Source organism: Delphinus delphis, chromosome 15 (genome assembly GCF_949987515.2).
Source record: "Delphinus delphis chromosome 15, mDelDel1.2, whole genome shotgun sequence".
NCBI classification, from domain to species: domain Eukaryota; kingdom Metazoa; phylum Chordata; class Mammalia; order Artiodactyla; family Delphinidae; genus Delphinus; species Delphinus delphis.
In genome coordinates, this window is record NC_082697.1 from 84,613,998 (window position 1) to 84,636,303 (window position 22,306).

The 22,306-nt window shown below is 51.3% G+C and overlaps 1 long non-coding RNA gene across 1 annotated transcript; it reads right to left on the reverse strand.

The window, feature by feature from the left end:
* Positions 1 to 536: 536 nt before the first annotated feature.
* Positions 537 to 15,390, reverse strand: LOC132438908 (uncharacterized). The gene is made up of 3 exons (XR_009522241.1): positions 15,327 to 15,390; positions 1,075 to 1,110; positions 537 to 605 (listed from the first exon to the last, which is right to left on the reverse strand). It is a non-coding gene; the product is annotated as an uncharacterized lncRNA (long non-coding RNA).
* Positions 15,391 to 22,306: the final 6,916 nt, after the last annotated feature.

Here is a 22,306-nt window from a genome sequence, read left to right on the forward strand (position 1 = left end):
GTCAGGCAAACACAGATATGCTTTTTTCTCTAGGGTTTTTCCTTTTCTACCTATTTCCCATACACAGAATCACACGCTATGTGGCCTTTTGTGTCTGGTTTCTTACGCAAAGCGCAAGGTTTTGGGGTTCATCCATGTTGCACGGATCAGCAGTTCATCCCTGTTATTGCTGACAATGCTTTGCTGTATGAATATACCACCGTTTAAAAAAAGAAATCAGTCCACAAGTTGAGAGACACACGTGTTGTTTCCAGTTTGCGTTTTAGTAAAACTTCTGCTATAAACTTTTATGCACTACTTGTTGACATGTGTTTTCATTTCACTCCAGTAGATTTACAGGGGTGGAATTGCTGGGTTACACGCCGAATGTATACTTAACTTTTAAAGAAATTACCAGATCGTTTTCCCAAGTGACTGCAGCATTTTATGTTCCCAACAACGAGTGAGGATTCTCTTAATCTCTTTTAGTCCATGTTTTCCCTCCGCCTCCTTTTTTCCCCCTTTCGATTTATTTTTAAAAACGGGGTCACTTGTTCATTAAAGTTTCCCAGAGTCTGTTTCCCACTTTTGCTGGTTGCATCTCATGGAGTCTAAGTTCATCTGAGCTAAAACAAACAAACAAAAACAAGATTAAGCCGCACGTACAGTCAGTACACAAAGTGCAAAGCTTAAAGTTTAAGAGAGTTGGTAGAGATAAATCCCGGTTTTAATTCTGAGCTTCCTAACAGTCCAAAGAAGGAAAGAGGTTTGGTTACAAGAGTCACTGTCCATAGGATGAAAACAAACTGATTGCTCTGAGGAAGCTGGCTTTTTCCTGCCAGAGACGAAAGAGAAATTTCCACCATGATTCCCTCTTCCTTATTAGGGACGTGGTAGGAGTTCGAGGGGCAGCGCCCTGACTGGTGACCCAGCCAGTGCACGACAATGTTCTTTGTCGGGGGACGTCAATGATTAAAAAAAAAAAAAAAAAAAGCCAGTAGGCTCCTTTGGGATCTGATGAGGTAACGTAACAAGTCAGACTCCCAATTCCAGGTCAAAAAAGGCAACTTTTAACCACAGAATTCAGGTCCTCACCTGAGTGTCCATCATCCAAGCCCCAGTGCTGTGTTGCTGGGAAGAGAAAGAAACATTGTTATAACATAAAGATAACTCCCAACAAAGTACCTACTATATTAGCTGCCCTTTCGGGTCTGTACCAAACCTCCCCACAAAACACAAAAACACACAAACAAAAACAACCCACTGTCAATTCATCTTTTTTTTTTTTATTAATTCAGGTAGATTTGATTTACAGTATTGTGTTAGTTTCAGGTGTACAGAATAGTGATTCAATTCTTTTTGATTCTTTTCCATTATAGGTTATTACAAGATATTGAATACAGTTCCCTGTGCACTAAAGTAGGTCCTATGTTGTTTATCTATTTTATATACAGTCCTAATTTATTCTGCCCCCCCCCCCCACCGCTTTCCCCTTTGGTAACCGTAAGTTTGTTTTCTATGTCTGTGAGTCTGTTTCTGTTTTGTAGATAAGCTGATAAGCAGCCTTTAAATGCAGATTGTAAGCACAGTCCTCTGTGCCCATTCTCTCACCCTCAAGTGACAAACGGGCAAGTGTCTGAGATGTAGGGGGACAATGCCCAGCAGATAAGTGGCACCTTCCTGAGGAGGGTGACTTCCTCGACCAGCTTCCCACGGGGTGGTCCTGCCTCTCCCCACGAGGCCACATTTGGCCAGCTTATCTCGGAGGCCCAAGAAGAGACCTCCCCAGTAAAGGAGACGTTTGGCCCTGACCTTGCTTGTTGCAAACCTGGCTTAGATAAACTCACGTCCTTTGCATCCTGTTTTTCTTCTAAGTGTCAGCTGTACATCAGGGTCCATCTCAGCAGTTTTCTCTCCCTCCCTCTTTTCTCACTGCCCACGTCATGCCTTGGGGGTCTCCATGGTGACGAAGGGCACTGGACAAGAGCGACTTTTCACCCCAAGAAACTTGAACACGGAGTTCCTGGCTTACTTGAAGCCTCACTGTTTATTCCAAGTCTGGACTTCCCGGCAGGAGCTAAATAATTTCAATATCTTATATTTTTGTAGCAATTTATAAATGTAAGATGTGAGAGAATGAATTCGAATCCAAGCCCCAGGAGGGCGGGGACCGTCTTTGTTTGCTGTGGCGTCCCAGCACCCGTAACAGAGTTCGTGCACAAACTGTTGTTTGAATGGATGCATGACTACGAAGGTACAGCCATTCTACGGGATGTCCCTGTGTTTCTACAAAATTTAAAAATAATTCTTTGAGTGCAGAGGGGGTGCAAAACTCAGTTTCTCTCTTGCTGGAGTCCTCCCTCTAACCCGGAGGTGTGCAGAGGCCTAGATGTCCCGCAGGAGGGCTCAGGCCTTTAGCCCACACTGAGCTTTGCTGATACGTCCTTTGACCAAGACCAACGCGCTCAAGGACCCCGCAGCTTTGTGGCCAAATTCAGACACAGCAATTTTTGCAAGGCTGGAGGCCTGGTTTGTGGGGTCCAGCCTTCGCATGTGCGGCCCTGATCCCTTCTTGGGGCTCTCCAAGAGAGCAAGACTTGGGTCCCCGTGGCTCACAGCACCCCGAAATCTGGCACCTTCCTTGATCTTGGTTTGTGACCCCTCCTCTGGGAGGGGCTGGGAGCCACCGCTTCTGGGAACTTTTCTCTCTCCTTCTCCCTCTTCGGAGGCCCTAGTATAACCCCTCGTTGAAAACTTAGGCTTCACTTCTGCAACCCAAGCTCACCTAAAACAAGAGGACGCAAAGCCCGGCTACTTTCAAAAATAAACACAGAGAGGACAAAAATACAAATTTATATATCAGGAAACACCCTGCCGCAGACATTTGAGGAGCCTGTCTTCATGTCTTATCATTTTCAAAGTTGCTGTTGTTTTTTAAAAACATCTGATTTGCTTGCAGAGGCCAACACAGAGGGAGGTGTCATCAGTTCCATTTTACAGGCTGGAGGCTGAGGTTCCAACAGGACTGGTGAGGTGCCCTCGCCTTGCAGAGGTGGGCCTGCAGCCCAGGGTTCTCAGGGTCTTTCCCACCCTCATGAGGGGACTAGAGACTGCTGTCATGGCCACGCAGACTTGAGTCTCATCTAAGCTCCCAGAAGCTGCTAGTGAAACATTAACCAGGCTCGTCCCAGCAGATCTTCCCCTACCAGAACGCCAGCTCTCCCTTCTGGGTCACAATTTACTTTAGTTGACATTTATTGAGCACCTATTGTGTGCCAGGCACTGTGCTGGGAGTCTTAGGTATATTATTTAATTCTCTAAGCAAGCCGGTGAAAGACGTTATTAGCAGCTCCATTCCAACAGGGCCCCAAAGTGAAACTAAGATCTAGAGAAGGGAAATGACTTGCCTGAGGGCACGTTGCTGGTGGGACGGGCTGAACTGAGGCTTAGCTCTCGGGCCATCCGATGCTAAAGCCCCCTCCAGCTCTTGGTACTCCCTGCTCTTTGCAAAGGGATGGAAACAATTAATTGGAGGAGAAGTTACTAAAATACTTAAGCAAAAGCTTTCCCTTTGTACTTTCTACAAAATGCTCTGTAACGCATGCAGATGATACTATGCCTGTGTCCTCAGGTTAATGGAGCTGATGGCATGTGGGTGTGCTGGGAGCATGGACAGGCCCTGGAGTCAGAGCCCCTTAGGGTCCAAATGCAGCTCCAACACTTAGAAAGTGCAGGGCCCTGGGCAAGGCACTTAGTCTCCACGGGTCTCAGTTTCCCCTCTTCACACGAACCTCCAGCCCACAGAAGGGCCGTGCGTCCAGGGCATGGTGCGCAGCCCAGAAGGTAAGCAAGCTCTCCCCACGTGCTACTGAGTGTCAGGATGACCCAGATGCAACTGCCACTCAGAACTGGGCAAACGCGGTCCATCGGTGTTCCTTTCACATGGTTCAACCTACACTTATAATCGAAACTGAAGTTGAGGGTCTTCCCTGGTGGCGAAGTGGTTAAGAATCCGCCTGCCAATGCAGGAGACATGGGTTTGAGCCCTGGTCCGGGAAGATCCCACATGCCACGGAGCAACTAAGCCCGTGCACCACAACTACTGAGCCCACGTGCCACAACTACTGAAGCCCACGCGCCTAGAGCCCGTGCTCTGCAACAAGAGAAGCCACTGCTATGAGAAGCCTGCACAGTGCAACAAAGACCCAACACAGCCAAAAATAAATAAATAAATATAATTAAAAAAAAAAAAAGACTTTGCCTTCCAATGCAGGGGGTGTGGGTTCAATCCCTGGTCGGGGAGCTAAGATCTCACATGCCTCGCAGCCAAAAACCGAAACATGACAGAAGCAATATTGTAACAAATTCAATAAAGACTTTAAAAAATGGTCCATATCAAAGAAATCTTAAAAACAAAACAAAACAAAATGGAAGTTGAAACAAATAGGCCCAAGGGTGGGAGTTGAACTGGAAATCTTCAGAGCTCCAAACAGGGAAGAGGATGAAATAAAGACAGTGAGAGAAAACGAAACTGGGCTTTGGTGACTTGTGCGCTGTAGGTAGGAAATGCTCATTTCTCATTCTGCTCTAGGTATATACATTCCTAGTTTTGAAGTCGGAGAAAAGGAAAAAGCAAACGTAGCTTCCCACATCTATGGGGAAACCTGTATCCGAGAGAAGGCAAGGGAATTCAAGAAGCCCTAGCTTTCAGCCCTGCTCCGGCCGTGTGTAAGAAGAGCAGTCGTACTAAACACACACGGCGCTAGGGTGAGGGAAAGCAGAAGAGACGCGGCCTCCTGCTTCGGGTGGACCTTGCGGATACCTAAGCGGCATCTCGTCCCTACGCAGTTTAACCTACCCATGCTTCAAGGGAAAGAACAAGTTGGCTAAGAGAGTCTTACGAAGTTTAAGTTAATCGAAAGATCGAAACTTCAGGACGTGATGTCGCCTCCCTCTTTTTATGTTTTTTGTTGCCAAAAAGAACGGGCAGCGAGCTGTTGAGATTCAAGTGAGTCAGCGTACTGACTTACCGGCTTTGAAATCCTCCCTAGCAAGAGTAGTAAATGCAGGTACCGAAGGATATTTACAATGAACCTAGGATACGATAATTACCATCTGAGAAAAGCGCCAAATACATATAAGATTTATTAAAAAAGAAAAGAAATACAGGACCCAAGATTCCTGAACCCCTCTCAAAAGTAAGAACTGAAAACCCCGATTCCCACTCGTGTAGAGCCTTATTGGACTGTAAACACAGAAAGGAAAATAGAACCTATGTAAAACTGCCACGTCTCCTGTGGCGGGAGGGGTCACTGCCCAGGCCCTCGGCTATAGGATTTAAGTAGCCCCTGAAGATCTGAAACACTGAAGGATGGGCGTGATTCTCCCCTTCGGGCTGCCAGAGAGGAATCACTGTTTGAATGAGGAAAACAGGCAGCGTGCCCTAAGGGAGACCACCGTCAGAGGACCGGCTTCTCGTCACAACCCTGATGACAGCCATGTCTCAGGCAATGCCCGCGGGTAGTTAGTGGTTACAGCCTGGAGTTAAAAGGGCAAAACCACCGGCAGCCTCCCCTATGGCCATTCTGCCCTTTTCCCTAATTTTTCCTGGGATGGTAATGAGCCCAGCTAAAAAACTATATTTCCTGGGACGGTAATGAGCCCAGTTAAAAAACTACATTTCCCATCCTTCCTTGAAGCCAAGTGCGGCCATAAGACATAAGTAGGGTTAATGCATTTGATGAAGACACAGGGTTTAGGACGACCAACTCATTGCCTATACGTTCTGAATTTCAGCCACGAAAACCCTGCATCCCGGGAGACTCCTCAGCCCTGGACAAACTGGGACGGCTGGTCATCGCAGTCGAAGGCTCTGTGAAAGGCGAGATGGCAGGTGGCACGTGCCGGCTCCCGTCTGCCCGTCCCCTCTTGATGCACGGGGTGTGGACTCAATCGTAGAGGTGACGATGAATCGACAGACATGAAGACAAGAGCCACCAAGTTATGTTAGCGGCAAGAGCTTGACAGGAAGAACCGTTAACTAGGTCCAAAGCTGTTACAAGCTAACGGAAAGGGTACAAAGAGAACTCTGTCTCTTGGAGGTCGGGACTAAACGAGGTGGATAATTCGGTGGTGGTGATGGGGGCACGACAGGAAGGGCTTGGGATTATGGAGATGTAGGAAGTCAGAGGAGCTGAAACTCTGGTTCCCGAGGCGGGGTGGGCTGGCTGTGCTGGTGGTCCCGAGGGGTCACAGTGAGTCGTTTCCATAGGCGTTCGGAAAGCAGAAGACAAGAAGCTGCTGCTACCCAACGGAACTGACGATGCAGCAGTAGAGAGGCTTTGCTAGAACAGAGTTTATGGGAGTAAGGAGCTGGTGCAGACCTAACGCGGAGGAGCCCTTCTTTCCTTCCTCTTCCCTGCCTCGCAGGCTTGGTCTAGCGCCACCTATTGGCAGATCCTGCCAGGGAGCCGGCTGGCTAAACAGAAGCGCGGTGTGCAGGTCTCAGCCGCAACTCCACAGAGCCCCAGGCTAGGACGATGGGTTTGGGGCTGAGAGGCCGTAACTTAGTAACTGGCACACCTTCCCCGGTCACATCACCTTCCCTTCCCCCCAGGAGGAAACCACGGCACCAACTTTTAAGTTGTTTTCTTGCTTTTCCTTAGAGTTTTATCACATACCCATGCAACCCTGAACGACGTGGCTTGATTTTCCTGTTTTTAAACATTTAATGATTGGAATTAAACTGCCTATGATCTATCCTGTCTGGCTTTTTACAGTCGAATTGGAGATGCACCCATGTTTTGCAGGTGGAGGTAGTTCATTCATCTCCAATGCTTTACTGGATTCCGTTGTGTGAACGGGCCGCACTTTATTCATTCAACTGTCGATGGACATTTTTAGCTACGACTCTGAGGACAGTTCCTGTACGTGTTTCCTGAAGCCCATGAGCACACGTCTCTCCAGGTGGTTCTCAATGTGTGGCCCCCAGGTCAGCTGCATCAGCGTCATCTGGGAGGGAACTTGTTAAGGATGCAGACCCTGGAGCCCTACCCCACACCTACTGGCTCATTCTGGGAATGGGGCCCAGAAGCCCTCTGGGGGATTGTGACGTCGGCTAACGTTAGAACCACTTTCCTAGGTTACACATCCAGAAGTGGATTTGTGAGTCATCGGACATTTTTCTAGACAATGTCAAACTATTTCCCAAAGTCACTGTACCAATCTGTGCTCCCACCTGTGCTGTCTTAGAGTCCCCATGGCTGTCTGTCTTTGTGACCACTTGGCTGGGTTTTGCCGGTCTGGAAGGTAAAGAGATCTCTCACAGTTTTAACGGGCACTTGGATAACTTCCAGTGAGGGTGAACACCTTTCTCCAAAGCTTCTTGGCCCTTTGTGTGAAGTGCCCATTTTCTCCTATGGGGTTGTCTATTTTTCGTTATCAGTTTGAAGTTCTTTACATATTTGGAGAACTGGTTTTTCTTGGTTATGTTTGTTGCAGGTATCTTCTCTGAGACTGGCCTTCTCACCTCAGTTTTCTCTTTGTTGCCATTCTTTGATGAACAACTTCTTGATTTTAATTATCGCTATTTTGATGATGAATGCTTTTAATGACTTAAGAAATCATTCCCTACCCCAAAATCCTGAAGATGAGCTCCTTTAATGTCTTTTAAAAACTTTGTAGCTTTGCCTTTCATATTTAATTCTTTTTTTAATAAAGTATTTTAAAAAAAAATTTTATTTATTTTTGGCTGTGTTGGGTCTTCGTTGCTGCACACAGGCTTTTCTCTGGTTGCGGTGAGCGGGGGCTACTCTTTTTTTTTTTTGTTTGTTTTTGTTTTTTCCGGTACGCGGGCCTCTCACTGCTGTGGCCTCTCCCGTTGCGGAGCACAGGCTCCGGACGCGCAGGCTCAGCGGCCATGGCTCACGGGCTCAGCCGCTCCGCAGCATGTGGGATCCTCCCGGACCGAGGCACGAACCCGCGTCCCCTGCATCGGCAGGCGGACTCTCAACCGCTGCGCCACCAGGGAAGCCCGGGGGCTACTCTTCATTGCGGTGCGCGGGCTTCTCATTGTGGGGGCTTCTCTTGTTGCGGAGCACGGGCTCTAGGCGCGTGGGCTTCAGTAGTTGTGGCACACGGGCTCAGTAGTTGTGGTGCACGGGCTTGGCTGCTCCGCGGCATGTGAGGTCTTCCCGGACCAGGGCTCGAACCCGTGTCCCCTGCGTTGGCAGGCGGATTCTTAACCACTGCGCCACCAGGGAAGCCCCACATTTAATTCCTGAATCCATCTGCAATTGATTTTTGCATGTGATGTGAGGTAGGGCTTCCATTTCGTTCTCTTTTTCCACGTGAATACCTAGTTTTCTTAGCACCATTGATTGAAAACTACGCCTCTGCAGTGCCACTTCTGCCACCAATTGTTTATGCACGTGGATCTGTGTCCGAGTGCTCTGCTGTTTCACTGGCATATCTGTGTGTACTGGAATGGATGCCGCGCTGTACAGGACACCCTGTCACCTCCTCTGCTGCCGCTCTCCGCACAAGGATCCATCCTCTCAGAGGAGCTCGACGCCCTCGAGCTGAGTTGTTCCTTTGCGCCGATATCGTTACAGCCGGATGAGGTTAACAGCGTTGTCTGTCATTTTGCTTTGGCTCACACGTTTCCGTGGGTGTTTCACGCCCTCTCCCCACACAGCATCCCTGGCTGTTGACACCCTACCCTTCCTCCAAGGCCCCTGCAAGGCCGACACCGCTGATCACCTGCGGCCAGAAGGTGATGGCCAGAAGCCCTTCCTCCTCAGACACACCTGCAGTAGGACGTCTGTGTGAGGTGGCTGGGGCTGCCGTAATAAAGCACCACAGACAGAGTAACTTAAACCACAGAAATATATTATGGCGCGGTTTGGGAGGCCAGAGGTCTGAGATCAGGGTGTCGGCAGCGTCGCGCTTCCCCTGCAGGTTGGAGGGAAGGGTCTGTCCCGGCCTCTCTCCCACCTGCTGGCAGTTCCTTGGCTTGTGGCAGCCTAACTCTAGTGTTCCCAGGGCATCCTCCTGTGTGCCTGTCTGTCTCCACTTTCCCCTTTATATAAGGACACCAGTCATCTTGGATTTGAGGCCCACCCTACTCTGATACAGTTTCATTTTAACTAATTACATCTACGACCATCCTATTCCCAAAGAAGGTCCCATTTCGAGTTACTAGCAGTAGGGTTTCAACAGGTGAATTTCTCAGGGACACAATTCAACTCGTAACAACAACGGATCATCTGAAACCGGGACACTCTGGAGAGTGAACCAGGACCCTCGTGATAATTATCCCAGGATCACGGCTTAGACCGCGAGTGCTGGGGATGGGCCACGATGCGTCGGTTACCCCACGAAGGGGGAGGCCAGGGGATCCCCATCATGCGAAACTTCAGCATCGGCACTGGCTCACGTGGGAGGCTTTGACTGCAAATAACAGGAAGCCCAGCTTGACGTGGCTCCAGCACGGAGCAGGATTATGACCTTCCAGACGAGAACTCAGGAGAAAGGGCAGCCCTAGGATGACCGACTCAGTGACTCAGGGATGCCAGGAAGGACGCAGCTTCTGGCCAGCACGGGGCTCCTTTGTCCTTGATGGATCGACTCTTGTGATTTTGAGGCGGCTGCAGGGGCCTGAGGCCCCTCATCTTCCCAAACCAGGATCTGGAGACCGTCTCTGCTTCGTGCATCTCTTTTCTAGGAGCAAACACTTCTCTCAGGACCTCCCTCCCCCAGCCCACTTCCCCTCACGTCTCATTCGCCGAAAAGACACCACATGCCTGTGTTTAAACCACTTCCAGGCAAGGGGTTTGCGACCACCATGCTTTTCTCAGCCTGATCATGGGTTTCTCTTAGGAGCTGGGCCCCAGCTCTCCTGAAGCCGATGGAAAGATGGTACAGGACAAGAATCTGGGTTCTCGCGGCAGGAAGAACAGAAGGGTGGAGAGGAGGCCGCTAGGTTGGCAACTACAACGCATTTGCCGCAACAGGAGAGAGAACAGGGTCCTGGAGACCAGCAGCATCTCAGGGACAGGTAGGGGAGGTTTTCACGGCTGGGCATGGCAGCGGAAAGCCAGGAACCATGGATGTTTAAGGCGGTATTCTTTCTAGTACATTTATTAAATGTAATGTTCGGGGAAGTTGGCAGCAGTACCCACGTCTCCTAAGGTGGAAAGTGGGATAATTGAGGTCAGATCGTTTCGTTTATTGCCCTGGTCTGAAATCATTTCACACCGATTTGCTCTGCAATTCAGCGTCACTACAGAGTACCAATGAGGAAAAGGCCATCAGTAACAATGACCGTTACCAAGCAACAAGCAGCCATAGCAAGAATTAAATAAAAGGAACGTAAATGGACCCGTCAACTCAATCACCAGAAAAAGGCAGCATATGGGAGAAACAGAATAGGAGAAAGCTTTCCCAGTTTCTGTTCAATTTCATTGAGAAAAACTACATGCCACGATGCAACATACGGTCTGCAGAAAATTAGGAAAATATGTATCAGAAAGAAACTAATCACAGGCATGACTTTACCACTGATGGCTTTTAAGAGTCGGGTGCATTTTCTTCAGAACACACACATGCTCAGTTTCCTATCTTGCTTTTTCTCCTTCACTTTATACAGTGTTTCCCCACGTTATTAAAAATCCCTAGTGGACATCATGTTAAGTGACTGCATACCACAGGCATTGATCAATTACTCTTTCCAAAACACTATAAATTGGTGCTTTGGAAGGACGGCACAGGGGAAAGGAGGTGAGTTGAGAACCTAAGCGCCAGCCCTTCCTCACTGTTCTCCTTGTAAGGCCAACTGGCCCGAGGCAGGGGAACGCAATCAGACTCACAGGTTGAAACTGCCCTGGAGACTTTCCGGACCACCCAGTTCCAGGAACTGACCTGGGGACTTTCCACCCGGCCCAGCCTTCCTGCCTTTCGAGGGGCGGGACTAACAGTCCCCCACGATACCCGAAAAGACCACCAAATAAAGAATAACCTGCGCCCTCCCGGATTCGCCACACCCCTTTCCCTTCTTCCCCTATAAATTCTGCCCAAACTCTCGTCCGGGCGCGACTTCTCTGGCCCCTTTCTCTCAGACCAGTGAACTTTGCCCGGGAGCGTTCCCAACGAAAGCTTGTTTAAGCTCTCCTCCGTCTTTGGTGCCGTTCCTTACACTCCCGTGCTGAGTTCTGACGTTAGGTCAAAGGTGCGGCATCTTGCTAATCTCCAGTTTGGGAAAAATAAAAACCTGTGCTGGGGACGGGGTGGGAGGGAGGTCTCTGAATTCTGTGGTGGCAGCCCATGCATTGCTTTGTGCTGCAAACCGTAAAGCCAGTACACAAAACGTTCCAATGATTAGTGGCATCTATATATATTTTTAAAGGTCAGCCGTCAAGGGCCTCAGCACTTCCTGGAATCACAGTGAGTGGGCCTTCAGCTGTACCTTAAATTTCCTACCTTCACTGGTGTGATGGCTCCTTCGGAAGCTCTGCAGAGCTATTATTATAATCATCTCTCCTGTTAGAGGGTCATTTTATTTAATTAAAAAAAAAAAAACCCTCAGGATAGCGAAGCTGCAGAAGTACTTTTTAACCGCCATGCTGGCAATGTCCCCCGCTGCGCGATTACAGCGCGAGCCAGGCAGGATCACCCGCGTTCTAGTCATTTAACCCGTTAACCTCTGAGGCACGAGCAGGCATCACCATCGCAAATCAGGTCGCAGAATCTGCCTCTCAGGTGTTTCTTTCTGAGAAGAGCGCTGCTCACCCTCTTGGGTTGGAGCAGTGCGTTGGTGGTGTCATGTGAGACTGTGCTCCCCTGGTCTCCCGGGCGGCAGCACGTGAGAAGCACCCTCCCCCGCGTCCCAAAGCGTGTTCTCATAAATTATTCAAGAGGCCAAGTTCAGGCGAAGGAGCGTGGACTCTGGAGCAAGACAGACCTGGGTTTAAATCCTAGGTTTCCGCTAAGCGGCCCGTTCTCGTGACTAGACCAGGGCAGCTGCTTGGCCCCCGGGAGCCCTGGTGTTCTCACCTGTAAAACAGGAAAGTAATACAAGCTCCACGGAACCCAGAACTCAGCAAGGGCTCAGGACTGGACGAAAATGGCTAGTGGGAGGCTTCTGTGCTCAGAGCCCAAGGTCGTGTTCAAGGTGAGACTGGCACGCACAGGGAGGCCGTATCCCGGGCAGGCCAAAATCTGTACCGTGAATCACACCCCTGCCTTGCGAGGCCCAGGCTGATGCTTTTTCAATAAACTGCTGCCTCTTTATTCATCTGATTTTCCAAGCTCACGCTCTGCGTTGCTTTTGGACGGGCTTCTGCCCTCGAATCTAAATGGATGGCATGCCGATGCTCTTTGAGCCAGCTTTTTTCCTTTCCTTTTGTTCCTTCAAATTAAATTTTAACAAAGAGAACTTGCCTGTACTCAGAGGCATAAATGTCTAGGACTGTTGCTCCTGCTGCCTGATAGGGGCCCAGCACCTGAATAAAAAGGCCATTTCTCTCTGTAACAGGACAATTCAGACACAGACACGGGACCAGAGATAACATGCCCCCTGGTTCCTGGGGGGATAAGGGCTTGCTGGGGAAATGCCTGCCTGGTGTTCTGGCCTGGGCCTTCTGTTTAAAAAGAGAAGCCAGGGCTTCCCTGGTGGAGCAGTGGTTGAGAGTCCGCCTGCCCATGCAGGGGACGCGGGTTCGTGACCCGGTCCGGGAAGATCCCACAGGCCGCGGAGCGGCTGGGCCCGTGAGCCATGGCCACTGAGCCTGCGAGTCCGGAGCCTGTGCTCCGCAACGGGAGAGGCCACAGCAGTGAGAGGCCCGCGTACCGAAAAAAAAAAAAAAGAGAGAGAAGCCAAACTTCCTATTTATAGATGAACGAGTAATGCAGTATCAGTTATTGGTTAAGGCAGGACAACAACATGGGAAAAAAATAGACAAAGGGGTTGAGGTTCAAGGTTATGTCGGAGAAAGAAAGCAGACGGGATTTTTGTTTCATCTCTCCCATCCTCCTAGTATGCGTCTACTTTTAAAAAATACCATTTAATTGGGTCTTGTTGGTTTCTAAAACAAAACAAGGCAGGGGCTGCGTGCAGGTGAGACCCCTCGCTGGCCATCCCTGCACAGCCTTTTGGGAGCACAGGTGCCACCGGCTGAGGTCCAGACCCCTCTCCAGGCGGCTCCTGTTCGTGTGTGTGTGGGTGCGGGAGGCCCCGGCAGGCGTCCTGTTAGTGTTATGCTGGTGAGAGGGGCTGGGGACTCTCGCTGCTCAGCTCTTTCTCTCTCTCTACAAAGCTCTGCCTGCTTAGAAAAGAGGTTTTGTTCAACTCCTTTTTTGGCCTCGGAGGCACCAAAGGGAGTGATTAATAGGGAACCACCTCGAGGTTTCGATAGGCCACAGCTAGAGCTCCAGGGCCTCGGGGGTCTTTGTTCCCCGGGCTTGCGCTTCGGGTGGGCCCAGGGGGCGGTGGCTGGGCCTCGCCAAGCGCTAGGGCCCGCTGGGGCCTGGAGACCAGGGTTTCTCTTGTGAAATCCAGCAGACAGGAGGCAGGGCTGGAGACGGACATGCCGATTCCCGGGGGCAGGGTGCAAGGAGGGCTCCTAGGTGGAGGCGGCATGGCGGTCTGGCCTCCAGGCCTGGGGACAGGGACGCGGCACTGGGCCAGGCTCGGCTAAGCTGTGGGCAGGCTGAACGGGGCTCCTGTGACCACACAAAAGCAAGGCAGGCTTGGGACACAAGCGGAAGGTGACCAGGCACAGGGCGGGGAGTGAGGGGGCGGGTTAAACAGAAAGGAAAGCAGCCTGGCCTGCCCAGGCCTGGAAACCATTGTCCCTGCGGCGAGGGGGCACATGGCTGGATGCTTCCTGGGGTTGCATTTGTCCCCGCGGTGGAGCAAGGGGATTAGAAGGTTCTCCTGTGGAGGTTTGCCTTCCTCAGGCGCCAGGCCCCTTCCCTTCATTCATTTGACAACTGCCAGGCCCCCATTAGGACGGGAGCATCCTTGCAAACTCAAGCCGGGCGCCTGGCAGCATCTGTGGAGACTGTGCCCGGCCCTGACCACGTTCGCAGGCGCAACGCAGAGGGGAAACGATGACATGGCTGACGGTGACCTCCCTGTAGCACGGAAGTGTTTCACGGCATGTTTTCAGAGAAGATAGAGCATGGTTGATGCGGGGAGTGTCTTAGTCAGCTCGGCTGCTGTAACAAAGACACCACGGACTGGGGGGACTTAAGCAACAGACATTTATTTCTGACAGTTTGGAGGCTGGGAAGCTCAAGACCAAGGTGTCGGCTGATCAGATGTCTGGTGAGAGCTTGCCTTCTCTCCGCGTCCTCACGTTGCATGGTGAGAATGAGAAAAATTGCTCTTGTGTCTTTTCTTATAAGGGCACTAACCCCATCCACGAGGACTCCACCCTCATGACCTGGTTACCTCCCAAAGGCCCCATCACACTGGAGATTAGTGTTTCAACAAATGAATGGTGGGGTGTGTGTGTGAATAAACATTCAGTCCACAGCGGGGAGTAAGGCTACCTGGGTGTGAGCCTTGGCCCTGCTCCTTATAAGTCACGTGGCCTCGTGCAAGAGGCATGGCCTCTATTTCAGCGTCCTCAGCTGTAAAGTGGGGGTTTGTTGTGGCTGAACTGCATTTTCTCCAAATTCGTATGTTGATGGCCTGAGCCCCAGTGCCTCAGAGCGTGACCTTATCTGCAGACTGGCCTTCACAGAGGTGAGTAAGGCAAAGTGAGGGCACAACATGGACCCTAATCCCATGGGACTGGTGCCCTTATACGAAGAGGAGGTCAGGACACAGACACGCACAGAGGGATGACCATGTAGAGACACAGGGAGAAGACGGCCATCTCCCAGCCAAGGAGAGAGGCCTCAGAGGAAACCACTATTGATCTCAAACTTGCAGCCTCCAGAATTGTGAGAAAATAAGTGTCTGTTGTCTAAGCCGCCCCATCTGTGGCATTTATTATAGCCGCCTGAACTAAGATGGGGTGATAAGAGTACCTGCCTCCCCCCAAGGCCGTTCTGAGCATGAAGTGATGGAACACCTGGGGAGCAGCTGCAGGCGGCATGTCGCACGCCACAAAGGGCTTCAGCCCTGAAAACATGCCACCCCTGTGCCATGCCCGCCCACGTCTAGGCAGAGCTGCAGACACAGCATCCAATGGCCACTGTCCCTCGTCCCCATCCCCGTGTACGGACCTGGTTAATGGCTTTACATGGCGAATGAATCAGGATGCGGGTTCAGCCCATCAGGCACCACAAAACCCAACTCAGGATGGTCTGAACAATGCCGAAGCGTGTCAGTCACATACCTGGGATCTCGGTACAGATGGAATTTCGGTGTGGCTTGACCCAGGGCTCCAGCTTCCTCGGTTGATGATGACGCCGGAAGCCTGATGGTTGCAGCGTCCCAGGCTCTGCACTGCTCATCCTCTGTCACCGCCCCTGGAGGGGAAAGGCCATTTCTTCTCACGGCTGCCTCGTAGAAGATGGGAGCCCTTCTCTGGAAACTCCTACCAAATGCCTGTTTCAATTGGACGCCTGATCTTTCCTGAATGGCTCAGGGAATGGCAGACGGTGACTCAGAATCATTTGCTGGCAGGTCACCCTGCGTGGTGTAGACTCAACCGGACCCACCCCAGAGCTGGGGTCAGCACCTCTTGCCCCTTGATGGCTCTGTAACGGGTGAGGGCTACAGGAATGCTGGCCACTTAACCATGTGGTCCACTGAAAGGGGCCATCTCACCACCTCCTGACGCTGTCCCACAAGGCAGGGACCACTGTCATCTCCAATTTAAAGGTAAGGAAACAGAAGCTCGTGGACACAGGTAGGCAGGAGGTAAAAACTCAGGCACTGGAATCCAGCTCTCAACCTCAGACCTGCTTTGCAGTGTAGACAGGCCACAGAGTCAGGACAGTGAGATCACAGGGGCAAACAAACCCACTAAAACCCACTGCCAACCTTCCTCAGAGTCAGACTACCCGAGAGCATTCTGGTGCAGTTATTTCCTGCTATTTTTATTGTACTTAATTTCCTCCCCAACCTTTAAAAATTGAGACATGTAACTCACATACAAAAAGACGCATACGTGCAGTGCTGCAAAACAAAGGACCACAAGTTTAGCAGCTAAAATGTACACACATTGCCAACCTTGGCGTCTGTGGGGCAGCAGTCCCGGTATACTGCTCAGCTGGTCTTCTGCTCAGGGTCCCACGTGGCCACGATTGAGGTGCTGGCCCAGCTTCTTCTGGGCTGCTGGTTGCCCTCAGGTCCCAGAAGCTCCATGGTTCCCTGCCAAGCGTCCTTCTCTGGGGCCGTTCACAACATGGCTGTTTGCTCCCGAGAGGCCAGCGGGAGAGTCTGTCTCCAGTTGTCATGGGGTCCTGGGAGTGATGGGCGTGACATCCAACTCCCTTTACATACGATGCGACCCACAGGGAAGGGATGACATCACAGTCCTTTCACCAAATTCTACTGATTAGAAGCACATCGCAGGCCCCGCCTACACTCATGGGGAGGTGATGATACAGGGCATTGACTCATGGGGGGGCAGGGGTGTTTCACCTTCCCGTGTGTCTAAGTTTAACCCAGAAACAGAACATCGCCTACCCTCCCAGAAGCCTGGCTTACCCACCCCCAGGTCCACTTAGAGGTTAGACCAGTGTGGAGTTAGAGCCAGTTAGAGCTGATTGTTAAATATTCAGGAATTCCATGAGCTAGCGGTTAAACACAGATGTTATAAAAAATTGAATTATATAAACTTAGAGTGAAATCAATTCTATCAAAAACAAGGTCTCAAAACTCACCACTTCATGATTACTTTACTAAAACCCGTGCTTTTGAGGTTACTCACATCTCTTGTACCTGTATGGTGGAAATACTTTCCCTAACTCTGCATTCAAGGTATTTCAAGTTGGTTCAGATACTCCCAAGTTGGCCATTAGAGAAATAGTTACACTGGGGAACTCTGAAAATGCTACAATTCAGAGATTGAAGGCCAAGTGAGGCCCTTGCTCAAGTGAAGAATGGCTTTTACATTTTTAAAGGTTGATAAAATATAAAACAAAGACTATGTGCCAGAGACCACTGGTGTCCAGCAAATATGTATCTGGCCCTTTGTAGAAAACATTTCCCAACCCCTAGCCTAATAATGGAGAAAATTAACAGTGCAGCTAAACTTAAAATTGTGTCCAGTTTTTAGCCATTATATTATGACTGGCACAAAACATTCGTCCGGTACTGGAAAAATGATCCAATACAGCAAAGAAGTTGCTCACATCACTGATGAATAAAGATCTATATCTTTTTGGTTCATTTCTGTCTCACTCATTGATGTGATTAAATCAACCAAAGTTTGTATCACATATTACACTTAATGACAATAAATTTATTGGAAAAACAGTGGGTTGGGAGACAACTCAATTTGATAGATTATGATTGAATTTTAACCATAGGTTGGCCATGGATACAAGAGTTCAGCAAAAATAAGCAATGGCAACATCTGAGGATCAAATGGCTCCAGGGAATTTACAAGAAAGAGTACTGTGTTTTACCATTTTTGGTAGGCTGTGTACTGCACATGCTTTTTACTAGTTAAAATTCATAATAAATGTGTCTACATATGCACTCCTCCCCCTACCAGCTGTTAAACATGTACCATCAGCCTGAACTGTGGGCGAGATACTTCCTGATTTCCTTTATAATTTAACCACTTTTAGGTTTCCTCTTACCTAGGTGTGGCCCATCTTCCTTAGGACCTGTGGCAATGTCTGGTACATACTAGGTATTTTAAAAATACGGAAGTGGGTAAACTTCTGAGAAACACTAATTTTACACAGCAACCAGCAGTGGCAATGCAACTGTGAGCCTTTAAGATAAAATGGCAGAAAAAAAGGGGGAACGTTTCTTTGCTTTTCAATCTCTATAAGGCCCTGCTCAAATCTGTTTTTGTTTTTTTTTGCGGTACGCGGGCCTCTCACTGTTGTGGTCTCTCCTGTTGCGGAGCACAGGCTCCGGACGCTCAGGCTCAGTGGCCATGGCTCACGGGCCCAGCCGCTCCGCGGCATGTGGGATCCTCCCAGACCGGGGCACGAACCCGCGTCCCCTGCATCAGCAGGTGGACTCCCAACCACTGCGCCACCAGGGAAGCCCACAAAGGTTTATTTTTTTAAGGCACTTTTCAAATCTTTTTATACTTAACGGAATAAAGTCAAAGGACAAAAAAAAAAAAAAAAGGCAACAGCCGTAACAGTGACTACCACAGACTCCTTGCTTACTGCGGGCCCAAAGGTGTTTCTCACGTAGAATCCCATAATTCACCCTCCGTTCATTTATTTTACTAAGCATTGTACAGCGCGCCTATAGGAAACCAGCGGTGTCCGCCCTCCGGGAACTTAAACTCAGGCTGGGGAGGAGCAGCCGGCCTGCAGCACCCCGCCGGCCCGCGCGGATGCCCCCAACGCGCGTCACAGCCCGGCTGCCGTGCACGTCCGGCCGCGGGCCCCACTTGCGCGGGGCACGGTCTCAAGCCTCCGCCAGCCCCGCACGTGTGCCCCCGGAGGCTCGCCCCGCCCCGCCCCCTTGGGGACCGGGGCGCCGCGGACCCGCAGCCGTCACGAGGACGCAACGGACCTACGCCCCGCTCCAGCGCAGACCGGAAGGCGCGTCGTGACGCGTTGTGCGCAGGCGCGACGTGCAGCGCAGAGCACCTGGCCGCCGCTAGGAGGCGCTGGGGCCGCCAGCGCCTTGGGGGAGGGGAGGCCGCCGCGCGGGGACCGGACCACGTGCGCACCACGTGGCGCCCCCTGCAGCCCCGGACTTTGGTAGGGTCGCCGGACCGGCCACGCCGCGCAGCCAGCAGCCCGCAAAGGCGAAGGGCTGGGTCTCCCCGCCGGCGCCCCCGTTGACCTCTGACCTCTAATCTCACTACCGTTAGGGTCACCCCTTGCCGGTGGCCGCGCGGTGTGTTTATAAACAGAACTCCCGGCGGGGCCAAAACCCCGGATCGCGGATTCACGCCCGGGGGAGCGGAGCTTTCCGTGCCGTTTGCCTTCTGCGCATGCGTCCTGCGGGGCGCCGGCCGGTTCCTCCTGCTTTTGCGCACTGGCGGGCGGGGCGGGCCGCCGCGCCGGGCGGGGTCGCGCTGCCGGGAAGGGGCTGGCGGCGGCCGGGAAGAGCTGGATGAGGCGGCTGCAGCCCTGCCCCCGGCCCTGCCCGGTCCTTCCCCACCCTTCCTGGCTGTGTGACCTGGGCAGGCCGCCTGCCTGCTCTGAGCCGGGTCCTCGCCTGAACGGCGGGTGGTGGTCGCACAAGTGAAATACTGACCTTCCCTGGCTGTGTCCTTGGCCCGTGCTGACCCCTCGGGGCAGTGTCGCCTGGCCCTGAAGCGAGCCTTAAACATTTCCGTCCACCCGTGTTGACGAGTGGGTGAACAAAATGTGGTATCTACCCGCAGTGGAATACTATTCAGCCTTAAAAAGCAACGGAGTAAAATTTGTGTTATGCATATATATATATATATATATATATATATATATATATTTTTTTTTTTTTTTTTTCTGGTCCGCGGGCCTTTCACTGTTGTGGCCTCTCCCGTTGCGGAGCACAGGCTCCGGACACGCAGGCTCAGCGGCCACGGCTCACAGGCCCAGCCGCTCCGCGGCATGTGGGATCTTCCCGGACCGGGGCACGAACCCATGTCCCCTGCACTGGCAGGCGGACTCAACCACTGCGCCACCAGGGAAACCCTGTGTTATGCATATTTTAACCACAGTATGACATGTGCTGTATAACATGGGTGGATCTGGAAGAATACTCCAGACACAGAATGACACGTGCTGTATGATTCCACTTACAGACATCTCTGGAATAGGCAGATTCACAAGTAGCCAGGGGCTGGGGAGGGGACCAGGGAGTATTGATAGGGACAGAGTCTCAGTTTGCGAGGATGAAAAAGTTCTGGAGAGGGATACTGGTGATGGCTGTACAACAATGTGAATGTACTTAGTGTCCCTGAATCTACACTTAAAACCGGTTAAAGCGCTAAATTGCATGTTACGTGTATTTGAAGCCCCGCCCCCCATCAGTTCACGTTGTGCCTGAAAATATCCTTCCCATGTTTTAAAAGGCCTGGCCCTCTCTCACCCTGCCTGTGTCATTTTGAACCCCTCTAGCCTCAACCTGGTGCTTTTCTTACCTGGAACACACCACCCTCCTCACTTCTTCTTGCGGTTCTCTCTGACAGAAATGTTTGTCCCTCTCAGGGATGTGTCCTTCTTTGTATATTCATTCGTTTAATCAACATGTATCCATGCTTACCTTGTGCTAGACTTCATACAAGGAGCAGGGGACACACAGGTGATCAAAGCAGGGAAGGGCTTTCCTCTCACAGACTTTGTATCTGGCAGAGGGCATAGTCAATAAACACAAACAGAAAAATATCAGATGGTTGGTTAAGTGCTTAAGAACCCCCTGGCGATGTGACAGCAGCTGGGGATCGGAGATCTAATCTAGATCAGGTGGTCCTGAGGGGCTCTCTGAGGGCTGACTGTTTGAACTGAGACCTTACAAGATAAGGAGGCGGCCATGGAAGATGCGGGGAGGGAGGGGAATTTCCAGGGAGAGAGAGGAAGCTAGTGGAAAAAACCCTGAGGCCAGAACCATTTCAGTGTGTTTTAGGAACTGAAAAAAGGGCAGGTGGTAGGAGCCGGTGAGCAAGGGAGAGGTTTAAGAAGTGAGGGCAGGGGCTTCCCTGGTGGCGCGGTGGTTGAGCGTCCGCCTGCCGATACAGGGCACATGGGTTCGCGCCCCGGTCCGGGAGGATCCCACGAGCCGCGGAGCGGCTGGGACCGTGAGCCATGGCTGCTGAGCCTGCGTGCCCGTCCGCAACGGGAGAGAGCGCAGCGGTGAGAGGCCCGCGTACCAAAAAAAAAAAAAAAAAAGAAGTGAGGGCAGAGAGATAGGTGCTCCCATTACTAAAACCATGGAACAAATTACCCTCCAACTTGTAGTGTAAAGCCACCAACTTATCTGACTCACGATCTGATGGCTCAGCAGTTCGTTTAGGGCTCAGCCAGGCAGTTCTCGCTTGGTGGGGGTGGCAGGCGACACTGGCCGTCAGCTGGGAGCTCAGATGGGGCTGCCCGTCTGTGGCTGCCTCCACGCGGTGATGAAGTGCTTTTCTTGCAAAGCAAGGTTCCCAGGGGAACCAGGTGGAAAGGACACCGACTTTTTTTTTTTTTCGTTGCGGAGCACAGGCTCCGGACTCGCAGGCCCAGCGGCCATGGCTCACGGGTCTAGCCGCTCCACGGCATGTGGGATCTTCCCGGACCGGGGCACGAACCTGCGTCCCCTGCATCGGCAGGCGGACTCTCAACCACTGCGCCACCAGGGAAGCCCCTAGGACACCGACTTTTAAGACTTATCCTTGAAAGTCACGTAGTCTCATTTTTGTCATACTTGGTTGGTCGGAGCAATCAGAAACCCGCACAGTTTCAAGGAGACGGGGAAAAAGAAAAGATGACATGAATGCATTTCTACCCTAGATTCCTAGATTCTCAAACCAGTCCATAAGCACCCTCTGGGAAACGTACGGACTGATCGTCCTCAAATATGGTTAAACACAGCTGTACCCAATCTAGCATTATGTATTTACTCTTTTAGACTATAACTAATTGAGTGTTACTTTAGTATTGCTTCAAGAATAGCTCACGTAATGTTGGTGGAGAGAGGGGAAAAAAATAAAGCAGAGGGGACGGAGACCCCGCCTCTCAGCGAGAGGACTGTCAAAAGATTTTTGGAGCCAGGTTTTAAAATCACAGCACAGGTGATCTTAGCTCTTTGTACAGGTGGAGAAAATGATGCTTCCGGGCAAAGTGACTTGCCCGGGGTTACAGGACAGAGCAGGGCTGGGCTGAGTGAGCCAGGCCCCTCCCACATCTTTCCGACCCTCCTCGGCTCCAGCCACAGGGAAGGGAGGCTTCAGGATCAGAGTCTCACGACCCGGGTTTGGCTCAGACGTCTCCTCAGAGAGGCCTTTGGAACACTGCCCTGTTCAAGTAGCACACGGCCTTCTGGCTCATGACCCTGATTTAGTGCCTTCACAGCCCTTATCACTCGGATTATGGGTTCATTGTCTGTCTCGCCCGCTCCCGGGAGCCTCGTGTGTCTCTCACCGCTGCCTTTGCAGCCTCCAGCCGGGCCTTAGCCCGCAAGAAACATCGATGAAGCTCCCGCAAGGAGCCTATGGGTTTAACGCAGGGTTGGCTCAGCCGGTGCGCCCGGCCTTCCTAA